The sequence below is a fragment of the Oncorhynchus clarkii genome, chromosome 5, assembly GCF_045791955.1.
Source record: "Oncorhynchus clarkii lewisi isolate Uvic-CL-2024 chromosome 5, UVic_Ocla_1.0, whole genome shotgun sequence".
Lineage (NCBI taxonomy): Eukaryota > Metazoa > Chordata > Actinopteri > Salmoniformes > Salmonidae > Oncorhynchus > Oncorhynchus clarkii.
In genome coordinates, this window is record NC_092151.1 from 16,496,832 (window position 1) to 16,511,190 (window position 14,359).

The window sequence follows — 14,359 nt, forward strand, 5'->3', positions numbered from 1 at the left end:
ATTGACCAAATGTCAATTACTAACAGAAATAAGATTTCAGAGATTCACAGCAGAGCTCTGTGACCACCAATACAATCAATAATGATCATATCATTGGCCAATGCATTAGACCAGGGATACTTAAATATGCCCCTCTAGGTACTGCTGGTTTCCATCTTTCCCTTCCAGTCAGACAGGGATTGATTCACACCTGGGTCCTGTTTGAACTACTTTGAATTCGTCTTTCCTTTCTCTTTCTTAAAGTGATCTGATCTGGTTGGATTGGTGGAAACACTAGGTTGATAACATTGCTATCATCTTGAGTCACTTCTAGGTCTATGAACCCCTTGACGTTCTCCACTTTGAACCTCTTGACGTTCTCCACTCTGAACCTCTTGACGTTCTCCACTCTGAACCTCTTGACGTTCTCCACTCTGAACCTCTTGACATTCTCCACTCTGAACCTCTTGACGTTCTCCACTCTGAACATTAGCACCTTAATGATGAATGATCCTGAGGGTTGAGCTTGCACTAAAGATTGGATGAAGGGGTTCATCTCTGAAGTTGCATTCTACATAAGAGTAGATATGAGTATTATTGCTGTTGGTCATGTTGTAAAGGATACTAATATTCTTCTCATAATCTACAAATGTATTTTATTTTATTTTACCTTTATTTAACTAGGCAAGTCAGTTAAGAACAAATTCTTATTTTCAATGACGGCCTAGGAACAGTGGGTTAACTGCCTGTTCAGGCAGAACGACAGATTTGTACCTTGTCAGCTCGGGGATTTGAACTACCCCAACCCTCAACTCATTCTCTTTGTCAGTGCGGAAGAGAGAAACAAAAGTCCCATCATAAACTCTTACTTTACCCTCCACACACCTCAGAGTCCAGGCACCATCTTTAGGTCCAAATCTTACTTTCTTCTCCTTGTTGATGGACATCTTGACCACTCGTACAATCCATGATTGTTCCACATCCACAACAAAGTAAGATGTCCCTGTTATTTGCATATTTCCCAGGACAGCATGACCTTTTAATCTCTGTTCTTCCTTCTCTTTTGTAAGTGTTTGTCTTTCAAAATTTAGAGAATAATGTGCTGTTTCAGGGATTAGGGTGATAGGAACTGGAATGGAATGGAACAGATGATGGTTCAAACAGTATTCAGGGATTGTAAATTAGACTGTTTTTGTTATATAATCAGTTATAATACAGTTATAAAACATCTAGTCGACTATAATTTCAAGCACCAAACATCAAAAGGGATTACAACAAGTATCTGTCAATGTCAGGTATGCGTAAAATGGCTGTAAGGGAGTCAGGTGCAAGAGAGCAGATATTGGGTATCCAACGGAGCCTTTTATTTAGGCGAACCAAAAGCACACGGCAAAATAAACACAAAATAACAATTCGGGTTAACATAACCCAGCGCACCAGACTAACGTGCGCATAACATGAAACAGAATAAACAATACCACACAAAGACATGGGGGAAACAGAGGGTTAGATACACAACACATAATGAGGGAAATGTGAACCAGGTGTGTGGAAAACAAGACAAGACAAATGGAAAATGAAAAAATGGATCGGCGATGGATGGATCGAAGACGTCGACCGCCAAGCACCGCCCAAACAAGGAGAGGCATCGACTTCGGCAGAAGTCGTGACAGTCAATTACAGAAATTCTCAGCATTACAACCAAAAACCACCCACACACACACAAACACTTTCCCGCTGTCTGATAGATTTATTTTGTACTCACCATGATACTTATTTTTATTCACAGAATCTAAGGGGATAAACATACAGCATTTTGTAATGGTAACACGAAACATTAAAAATGTCACGACTTCCGCTGAAGTTGGTCCCTGTCCTTGTTCGGGCGGCGTTCGGCGGTCGACGTCACCGGTTTTCTAGCAGCCACCGATCCACTTTTCATTTTCCATTTGTTTTGTCTTCATTGTACACACCTGGTTTCCATTCCCATAATTATGTTCCTTATTTAACCCTCTGGTCCCCCCCCCCCCAATGGTTTTGTGCGTGTTTGCTCTGTTTTAAGCTGTCGCTACATTTTGTGAGCTGGATTGGTTTCCCTGCGTGGAAATTATTTTGTTGTCATATTGAGTAAAGTCCGTTATTACTCATCCTCTGTGTCCTGCGCCTGACTCCGTCCCACCTGCTGCACATCGACCCTTGACAATAACAGCTTGTGTTATAGTCCATAACGCCATGAAGCAAACACACACACACAAACAATGCTTACCTAGGTGTTGCTTGAGACATTCTGCAGACATAAGAAAGCAGATTATTCCATTAGAAACTGAAGTTCTTCCAATTTAGGACATGAAACATGAGCAAACAGAAGCTTTAAATGATCACATACAAATACTACTAACCACGTTTCTTGGCATGTACATTAACTATAAAGAAACAGATTTTAGTCAGGAAGAGGACATATAGTTAATTATTATCAATGCTGACCGACAATGTCCCACTATCATTTGATATGATATCAGCGAGAAAAGGCGAGGTGATAAAATGGCAGAAGTAATTCATTATCAACAGAGAGTAACTTGTGGTAACGTAAGCGATGTAACCATGCATAGGTGACATGATTCTGGCGGGCAGTGCAAAGTGAAAAAGTTTAAACTTTCTACATTATCAGTGATGTTGCAGGTGAAGTTCACACTGACATTCTCAACTATCTGTCAGTTTGACCTGTGGACTAATTAATGAATAGTTAAATAACTCAAATGTAGTATTGACAGTGCATTCGGAAAGTATTCAGACCCCTTGACTTTCCCACATATTGTTACCGTACAGCCTTATTCTAAAATGTATTAAATTGTTTTTTTCCCGGGCCTCCAGAGTGGCGCAGCAGCCTAAGGCATTGCATCGCAGTGCTAGAGGAGTCACTACAGAGCCGAGTTCGATCCCAGGCTGTGTAGCAGCCGGCCGCGACTGGGAGACCAATGAGGCTGCGCACAATTGGCCTAGCATCGTCCGGGTTAGGGTAGCGACTCCCTGTGGCGGCCGGGCGCATGCACGCCGACTTCAGGACACTCAGGCTTCCGGGTTAAGCATGCAGTGTGTCAAGAAGCAGTGCGGCTTGGCAGGTCATGTTTTGGAGGATGCATGGCTTTCGGCCTTCGCCTCTCCCGAGTCTGTACGGGAGTTGCAGCGATGGGACAAGACTGTAAATACCAATTGGATATCACAAAATTGGGAAAAAAATCAATCTAATTCCCCCATCAATCTACACATAATACCCCATTAATGACAAAGAAAAAAATGTTTTGGAATTTTGTGCATATTTATAAAAAATTTAAAACTCATATCACATTTAGGTAAGTATTCAGACCCTTTACTCAGTCCTTTGTTGAAGCACCTATAATAATATTTTGAAGATAAATACACAGCGCAGAGGATGAGTGGACAAGAGTACTAAAAACAGAATAGAGTACTAATGGTCAATAGGGAATTGTTAATGGAAATAGCTGTGTCTCAGTTCAACAGCTGTTAGCATCTGTGGAATGTCGTACTGCAAGGACTTCTGATTGGTCAATCCCAGGCTAGGGTGGGGGGTTATAAGTGGCATCCTGCTTCTTTGTTCTGTGGAGAAAAGCTGAGCACAGGGGGAATGAACATCTACCATCTACCTCCCAGCATAACATCTATGATTTGTCCTTTTCAAATAAATGCATTTTTGTCCCGAATTTGCTTTGGGGTTTGTGTCATCAACTGCTAACACACCTTTGTGAGCAATTACAGCCTCTAGTCTTCTTGGGTATAACGTTACAAGTTCGGCACACCTTTATTTGGTTCTTGGTCACCTCCCTGTCCAAGGCCCTTCTCCACCGATTGCTCAGTTTGGCTGGGTGGCCAGCTCTAGGAAGAATCTTGGTGGTTCTTCCATTTAAGAATGATGGAGGCGGCCTCCCGGGTGGTGCAGTGCTAGCTGTGCCACCAGAGACTCTGGTTTCGAGCCCAGGCTCTGTCGCAGCCAGCCGCGACCGGGAGGCCCATTGGGCGGTGCACAATTGGCCCAGCGTCGTTAGGGAGGGTTTGGCCAGCAGGGATATCCTTGTCTTATCACGCACTAGTGACTCCTGTGGCGCAGTGCACGCTGACCAGGTCGCTAGGTGCATGGTGTTTCCTCAGACACACCTCCTCTTTGCTGATCCTCAACACTGGGGCCCCACAAGGGTGTGTGCTCAGCCCCCTCCTGTACTCCCTGTTAACCCATGACTGTGTGGCCAAGCACGCCTCCAACTCAATCATCAAGTTAGCAGACGACACAACAGTAGTAGGCTTGATTACCAACAACATTGAGACAGCCTACAGGGAGGAAGGAGGGCTCTGGGAGTGTGGTGCCAGGAAAATACCTTCTCACTCAATGTCAACAAAACAAAGGAGATGATTGCGGACTTCAGGAAACAGCAGAGGGGGCACCCCCCTATCCATATCGATGGGACCGCAGTGGAGAAGGTGGAAAGCTTCAAGTTCCTCGGCGTACACATCACAATGGTTCACCAACACAGACAGTGTTATGAAGAAGGCGCAACAGTGCCTCTTCAACATCAGGAGGCTAAATAAATGTAACTTATCACCTAAAACCCTCACAAACTTTTACAGATTGAGAGCATCCTGTCGGGCTGTATCAGCGTCTGGTAGGACAACTGCACCGCCCACAACTGCAAAGCTCTCCAGAGGGTGGTGCAGTCTGGCCAACACATTTCCCGGGGCAAACTCCCCCCTCCAGGACACCTACAGCACCTGATGCCATAGGAAGGCCAAAAAGATCATCAAGGACATCAACCACCCAAGCCACTGCCTGTTCACCCCAATATCATCCAGAAGGCAAGGTCAGTACAGGTGGATCAAAGCTGGGACCGAGAGACTGAAAAACAGCTTCTATCTCAAGGCCATCAGACTGCTAATCAGCCACCACTAACACATCAGAGGCGGCTGCCTATAGACATAGATTAGGAATCACTGGCCACTTTTAGAAATGGTTCACTATCCACTTTAATAATGTTCTGTATCTAGCATTACTCATCTCATATGTATAAACTGCAATACACACTATTCTTCAGTATCTTAGTCACTTTTAAATTGTGTTTACATATTGCATCACCCATTTCATATGTTGTATTCTATACTACACCACTGACTGTTAAACATCTCCAGCACATCAGAGGCTGCTGCCTATAGACATAGATTAGAAATCACTGGCCACTTTAAGGAAATTAAACACTAGCCACTTTAATAATGTCTCCGTATCTTGCATTACTCATCTCTTTTGTGTAAACTGTAATCTATACTGTAACGACCCTTGGTTTATAAGCGCAGATATCGACACTGCAGCACGATCATGCTTTTGCGGCACAGTCGATAGCGCGCTGGACTTCGGTCTAGAAGGTTGAGGGTTCGAGGCCAGCTCCATGCTGTTTCATTACAATACTATTCTATGTTATCTTGATCACTTTAATTGTGTGTAAATATTGCGTCACCCATCTCATATGTATATACTGTACTCTATTCTATGCCACTGTATCTTAGTCCAATGCCGCTCTGACATATGTATATATATTCTTAATCTATTCCTTACTTAGATTTACGTGTATTTTTTTTAATATGTTGTGAAATTGTTAGATATTACTTGTTAGATATTACTGCACTGTGGGAGCTAGAAGTAAAAGCATTTCGATACACCCACAATAACATCTACTAAACACGTGTGTGTGACCAATACATTTGATTTGAACACAATAACGCAATTAGCTGGGCAGAATGGTGATCTTGCATTTAACTTTTACGTTGATGCACACGTTTGCATACCGTACAACTTCTACAAAACGTAAGAGTTGTCAAAAAGCGCAGGTCTCTTATAATGGCCGAGCATCGTTTCACACTTTAGCAAATAAAGGCGGTCTCTAACAGACGCCATGACAAAAATGTTTAAATACACAGACAAGCATTTCGCTGGTATGCTCCTTTGGAATTTCATAGCCCATCTGTACCTCACGCAGAATAATAGGGAATGTTTGATCTGTGCAACAAGCAAGAAAGATCACTTCACCACTTTTGCAATTCAGGTTTTAAATATCAAACAGGGCTATCAATGACAGAACTTATTCACGACAGTAGCTATTTTTACAAACTTCGAGTTCGGCTTTTCACACCCTAAACAGCATGAAACCCCAACCTCCAGTATTGTACGTCTCCAACAGAAGCCGGACAGCTTCGTAGTTTAGGCAAATAAACGGCCAGGCTATTAAATGAAGTGTCACAGTAGCTTGTGTTGAATACATACATAGGGTATAAAATAGGTTTATGTGAAGAATCCAACTCACCATGTTTCAGCAGTTGTATCCTGGGGACCATAACAACCCTTTGAACTGAGACAAAAGACAAATACTAAGATGTGCATATCACAGACATACTTTTTGAAAATAACTGATCAATTTAAATTTATCACTTTACAATGACATTTTGCAATAACAGAACCAGGGATTCTGAATGTCATGGTCTATTCTAATCTGTAGGATTTTCGATATTATAATGGATTCAAAACTAAGCAGAAACTAGATTACCAACGATATACGATCCCCTTCGTATTTATTTGGACAGGGAAGCTAAAACTTTTCCTTTGTCTCTATACTCCAGCATTTTGGATTTTGAGATCAAATGTTTTACAGGACAGAATGTCACCTTTTATTTGAGGGAATTTTTGTACATATCTGTTTTACCGTTTAGAAATGAATGCACTTTATGTATCTAGTCCCCTCATTTGAAGGTGCCATACGTATTTGGACAAATTCACTTATAGTGTATTCAATTTTGTAAAGAGTTTAGTGTTTGGTCCCATATTCCTAGCACAACTGACTACATCAAGTTTGTGACTTTACAAACTTGTTGGATGCATTTGCAGTTTGTTTTGGTTGTGTATGATATGTATGTGTTCCTCACTCATTATGATTAACTCATGATTATCCATAATCATAATAGCATCCATATTAATGTAAAGGTGTTCAGAAACATATTATATTCTTATTTACAATTAATTAATTATATTGGTCAAAACATAATCCGAAACATACAGGAAATATGTTTGGCATAACACAAAAGATAACACAGTAGAAAAAAGGATTAAAAAAATATTATACTTTTTTTCTATTGTGTTATTGACTGTGAGCTTGCTTATTCCATGTGTAACTCTGTGTTCTTGTTTCTGTCACACTGCTTTGCTTTATCTTGGCCAACTCGTGAGAACCTGGCTAAATGAGAACCTGGCTAAATAAAGGTGAAATAAAAAAATAAAAAAATTGGATAGGATAACCCTTTTTTGTTCCAGGTAGAACCCTTTTTCTTTTCAAGTAGAATCCTTTCAGGTTCTACGTAGAACTCTCTGTAGGTAGGGTAGGGTTCTACCTGGAACCAAAAAATGGTTCTTCAACAGGTTCCCCTATGGGGACAGCTGAAGAACCCTTTCAGGTTGTAGATAGCACCCTTTTTCCCCAATAGTGTACTGTTATTTCTTGATTGTTTAATTCTCCAATCAAACTCACTTTTTGATCTGTGCTGCTCATGCATTTTGTATTTTTTATTTTATTTAACTAGGCAAGCCAGTTAAGAACACATCCTTATTTACAATGGCAGCCTACACCGGCCAAACCCGGACCATGCTGGGCCAATTGTACGCCGGCCCATGGGACTCCCAATCACAGCAAGTTGTGATACAGCCTGGAATAGAACCAGGGTCTGTAGTAACACCTCTAGCACTGAGATGCAGTGCCTTAGACCGCTGCACAACTTGGGAGCTCAGTAACATCTGCAGCACCAGTAACATCTGAGTCTTTAATATCATCCGTCACACCGGGTATCAAATCAAATCAAATTTATTTATATAGCCCTTCGTACATCAGCTGATATCTCAAAGTGCTGTACAGAAACCCAGCCTAAAACCCCAAACAGCAAGCAATGCAGGTGTAGAAGCACGGTGGCTAGGAAAAACTCCCTAGATGACACCTTGTGATTCCTTTTACCTTTACATAGAATAACTTTGCCAAAATAGTCAATTCATCCACACACAGACATAGACTACACACACAGGGATGGTTCAGGCAAGACACAATTCGATTCTTTGCTTAGCAATACTATTGACGATCCACCCAGACAGTTTTTTTAAGTGCATAATTGTTTTTTTCTTATTTTTTAAAACTTTTACCCCTTTTTCTCCCCAATTTCGTGATATCCAATTGGTAGTTACAGTCTTATTCCATCGTTGCAACTCCCCTACGGACTTGGGAGAGGCGAAGGTCGAGAGCCAGGCATCCTCCAAAACACGTCCCTGCCAAGCCGTTCTACTCACTTAACCCAGAACCCAGCCGCACTAATGTGTCGGAGGGAACACCGTACAACTGGCGACCGTGTTTGTGTGGATGTGCCCGGCCAGCCACAGGAGTCGCTAGAGCTTCGATGGGACAAGGACAACCTGGCCGGCCAAACCCTCCTCTAACATCGCCTCATGGGTCACCCGGTCGCGGCCGGCTGCGACACAGCTCGGGATCGAATCCGGATCTGTAGTGACGCTTCAAGCACTATTCCGCTGTGCCTCTCAGGAGGCCCTATATTTGTGTTATTTAGCAACTTGCAGCTATCATGTTCTTGCACAGAGTGAGGCTAATGGAGTCATTTGGGGTATTTTTGAGACTGGACTGCTGAAAGTAACTAAATAACCCAAATATCAACTTAAACCTGTCAGGATTGATTCAGAACAAACAGTCTTAGTAAGTGGAAACTTGGTTAAAAAAAATATATGGTCAGCCATTCCTTAAAGAAGCAATAAGTAGCCCCGCCACTTGGTTTGTTATAAAGCTGAGGGATGGGGCTTGAGAAATGAACAGTAACCACTCTGAAGTTCATAGATGGACCTACAGCTGTATGAATGCACGAGGTCAACATGATCATTTTAACCACAATTTAAAGCTATGGGTTTGTTGGGAACTGACTTTTAAACTTCAAAATATGAAATATCATTTTTCATGTCAGTGAGGGAGAGAGGGGAATGTAGAATGTTTACATTCTGTCCGGATGTGTTATTGTTAGCCATCAGGGGTCCTATGGGAGGAGAAGAGACACAGTCTTGTACAAGTCAACATGACAACCGTGAATTGGGGAGGAGTGAGCAATTTGGGGCTGAATTCAGGTCAGATGAAGTGAGGAAGAACAGATATCAGTAAGGTTCTGTCGAGCAACAGAGATGCAGTGGCTGTTCAGATGTTTAGGAGGAGACAGAGTATAGGAGAATGGGTTAAACATCAGTGTTTGTGTGAACATGTCTTTTGTCTTATGCAGCTGTATGGGTGAATACACTTGGTTTAAGCTTTACCAATCGTCCGTGAGTTTTACTAGGTTCATTTAGAACCTAACAGGTTGTTTTCAATAATCTCTTGAGACAGATTTAGACTGTCAAAGGCCAGAGTTCATGGAAGATTTGGAGGTGGATTAGAGTAAGACAGTTGAACTAAGCTCATGAGTCATTTATTAATGACATTCTTCATGAGTCAATGGGTATAAATGACCAAAGACAGCTGTAAGTATCATAGTAACTTACCCCGACTCCACGCATTACCTGAAAATGAAAGAAAAGCAGGTTAGGTACTTCATTCTAATGTATTGTATATGAGCTGGTTATGAAACATTAACCAAGAAATGTTACTTGGTTTACTGTATGCTTCCATCAAAAACCTCTTGTTCTAGTCGGCATTACCTGTGACCAAGACCAAGTGACTTTATAGTGACTTAACTTTTAGGTCAAGGGTACAGTCATAAGGCCCTGCTTTGCCCCTAAATAATGCCAACTTGTTTCTTTGACTATGGGAAGAAGGGTTCATGTTCTGCAGGAATACAGTCGGGGGGGGTCAGGTATATTGATGATGTTATCCTGTTTGGGTTTTGGAGGCTTGGAACAAAAGCATCAAGGGTTTGTTCCAGGAAGAGGGCTTGATGTGTTAACAAGCTAACTTAATAATAAAATAATTCAGAATTTCCTGCTCCAGATAGAAAGCTTAACTTATAGCCATATCAGATTCTGTGGTAACAAATCCTCCACCTCAATAGATATGAAATGTAGGCATTGTTGATAAGTACATTTAAAAAAATCCTTGTTCTGTGGCGTATTATTCCTTTATTGTTCGGATGGGCAGTGCCCATGACAAAGGACTGACTCCAGACAGCAGAAAACATGCTGAAAACATGCTTGTTTTAAAAGAGTGATTATGTTGAACAGTTAAACATAATTATGACTTACCTCTCATTCTCCTTTTCTGTTTCCACCTGATAACTGCTATGAACAGAGCAATTAGAGAAACTATGAAAACACCAACTCTGGCCACAATATAGATCCCCATGGGTGTTTTAGGAAACAAATCACCTGAAACAAAAAGTTGTTTTAAGCATCATGATGCCTACAGAGGGAAGACAGGGTGAACTTTCATCTCGTTTTCTCATTGTCCCATGGCACTCCTTCAGCTGTGCTCCCAGCTTTGTGTCTGTTTGTTTGAAGTTGTATATTGTGACAGCAAAATGATCAATTACCCTTGAACAATGAACAATAATGTATATGTACTAGGCATACCCAGCAGAATGTGATGTGATGGTTTTATTTGATGTTTTCGGGTGAAGTTCTATCCTATTCTCCTGAAATAACAGTTCTTACCTGGAATATTAATATTGTGTTGTGTTGTGTGATCGATCAGCTTCTGTTGAACTCTGCAGATGAACCTGTTGGTGTCACTGCTGTAAACAACCACATGTCCTGTCACAGTATAGAAGTCATCAGCGTCCCTGTGTGTCTCTGCAGGTTCAGAAGTGAGGATACCTCCTTCACTGTCCAGCCACACCACTTCTGGCTCAGGGTGCCAGCCTGTAGATTTACATATCAGATCCAGGCACACAGTAGTATTGTACTGGTACCATATCAATCGTGTTTGCATTTGTCACACAACAGTATTGTAATTTTATTGTTATTCTAAAACACAAAGTTTCCTCAATGGAGACCAGTGGTATAGATCCTGCACCTACACAGAAGTAAATATGGATCACAATATAATTTTTACTTATGTGACAGGCAGTTAAACTTACATTGGGGAAAATCTAATTGTAATTGTAAATAAAGTATTGTAAATGTACTATCAATAAACAATCACAATTGCTGATGTTTGACCAAGAATCCTTCTTCTAAATTCTAACTAATAACATCACTTAAAGTGCATCATAAGCCAGGACTCATTTAAATATTGTCAGTGTTAAGGACTGATTGCATCCCTGCTTAAATATGTAATCAATAGATGGAAGTCAATTTGACAAACAATTTATAATGTTGTGCATCTGAATTACTCATGCCTTTAACAGAAACTTCAAGATCAGCCTCCTCAAACCAGGTCGGTGTCTGAACCGAGCATTTACATTTCCCCTCGGCAGAGAGTTTCACTTGGATCAGTTTTAATGACATGTTGCCTCTCTGAAGGTCCTCTTTGAACAGAGCCGTTCTTCCTCTGTAGGAGTCACTCGGCCCCTCATCCATGTCCCTCTGGTTTTCATAAAGATGGACAGTAGCGAAGGCCATATCTGGTCTGGGCCACTGTACCTTCATGCCCACAGCACAGATGCTGGGTTGAAGGTTACAGGGCAAAATGACATAATTCCCCGCTAACACAACAGGACCAGGTGGACCAAAGAATTTAGGTTAGTTTTCATGATATCCAGGCAGTTGATTATCACGGACAGACCCAGCAGGAGGTTATAGGTAAACATTCTAGTGACCACAGGAGGGTTCTGAGAGGATGACGGCTCATAATAATGTCTGGAATGGAGTTAATGGATTGGTATCAAACGCATAGAAAACGTGTTTGATGTGTTCGATACCATTCTATTAATTCCATTCCAACCTGTCCTCCCCAATTAAGGTGCCACCGGCCACTTGTGCTAGTGATACATAGGCTAGTGGTCAATCATCAAAAAGGGCTTTCGTTTTTTGAGATACCCCTACCGAAGGTACAACCATGCTTTTCCATATCTCTAATGTCTCCCATTTATGAAATGGATGGTTGTGTAAAAATATTCTACTGCAAAAGTGGTTAAATGTATATACATTGTGACACAAAAAGTGCAGAACAAAGGCTGGCTGGAGGGGGGGATGGGCCACAGGAGTTCATGTAACCCAATATTACAAGCTCTGATATTTCTAAAATTCGAAATACAAGTAGTGTTGTCTGCCCTACATATACTAACAGAAATACACTTAATCTTGGAAATATAGACATGTAAACAAAGACATACAATAGGCGAAAATATCAAGTATGAATATTTATGATGAATGTAAGCTTGACTTTTTGCTAGCTGATGCAATAATTCAAGTCAAATCTGCTCTCATTTAGTGCTGTATTTTGTGGCTATTGTAAATCGTCTCTAATGAAAGCAAGTGGCCTTGCTCCTATATCACACTGACAGCATAATTGCGCAAAATTGTATGCAGCATCATCTGGATATGTGTGTAACAAAAGATCAAACATTCACCTTCTGCTACCATTTCTGTCAAGCCGTCTACTCAAAGAGTCTGATGCATACGTTCGATAAATCCAACATACGCACCACACAGAACGCACTGCAACGCAATGCTGCAAGGCAAACGTAGCATTCCACTGGAACTTAATATACAGTGGGGCAAAAAAGTATTTGTTAGCCACCAATTGTGCAAGTTCTCCCACTTAAAAAGATGAGAGAGGCCTGTAATTTTCACCATAGGTACACTTCAACTATGACAGACAAAATGGGGAAAAAAATCCAGAAAATCACATTGTAGGATTTTTAATGAATTTATTTGCAAATTAAGGTGGAAAATAAGTATTTGGTCAATAACAAAAGTTTATCTCAATACTTTGTTATATACCCTTGTTGGCAATGACAGAGGTCAAACGTTTTCTGTAAGACTTCACAAGGTTTTCACACACTGTTGCTGGTATTTTGGCCCATTCCTCCATGCAGATCTCCTCTAGAGCAGTGATGTTTTGGGGCTGTTGCTGGACAACACAGACTTTCAACTCCCTCCAAAGATTTGATGAAAATTACAGGCCTCTCTCAGCTTTTTAAGTGGGAGAACTTGCACAATTGGTGGCTGACTAAATACTTTTTTGCCCCACTGTATATCATTGAGTTAATAAAGCTGCATACAAACATGGGTTCGACTCATTCATTGCTGTATGTTCCTGCCTTACAAAATACTAAGTTATACATGTTTTTCGATGTTGTGGCTATACTAATCGGCTATAATTGAATACATCCTTGGGAGGTCCCTACCCCATTGAAGTTGAAATGTAAAATGGTTAATGGTAGGGTTATGGTTGGGTTAGGGTGGAGGGGGGCTATATTTGGCCTCAAATCTAATATGAAGTCCAAAATCCAAGATGGCTGCCTTAATACCATCTGATGGAGGTTAAAACTATTCTATCGCGCCCAGAAACCTGCTCCTTTTACTCTCTGTTCCGAATGTGCTAGATAACCAGTTCTTATAGCCTTTAGCCATACCCGTATCCTACTCCTCCTCTGTTCCTCTGGTGATGTAGAGGTTAATCCAGGACCTGAAGTGCCTAGCTCCACTCCACTCCTGCTTACCTATTGCAGATTCAGTCTTCCCAGCCTGGTGCAGGTCTACAATTTTGTTTCTGGTGTCCTTTGACAGCTCTTTGGTCTTGGCCATAGTGGAGTTTGGAGTGTGACTGTTCGAGGTTGTGGACAGGTGTCTTTTATACTGATAACAAGTTCAAACAGGTGCCATTAATACAGGTAACGAGTGAGGACAGAGGAGCCTCTTAAAGAAGAAGTTACAGGTCTGTGAGAGCCAGAAATCTTGCTTGTTTGTAGGTGACCAAATACTTATTTTCCACCATAATTTGCAAATAAATTCATAAAAAATCCTACAATGTGATTTTCTGGATTTTTTCCCCTCATTTTGTCTGTCATAGTTGAAGTGTACCTATGATGAAAATTACAGGCCTCTCTCATCTTTTTAAGTGGGAGAACTTGCACAATTGGTGGCTGACTAAATACTTTTTTGCCCCACTGTGTGTGTGTGTATATATATATATATATATATATATATATATATATATTTACATTGATTGCAAACCTTCAGATGACTCCCATAGAGCAATACAGAGAACACCATGATGTTTGTGAGTCTCCCTGTTCCATAGTGGGCAAACCGTTTGGACGTTACAGACGTTTTCGTGAGACTGATTTTTGGGATGTCTCATGGTCTGACAAACACCGCTGTAGCTCTGCCACCTTTCACCGGAAGGCCGCCATAGGCGGA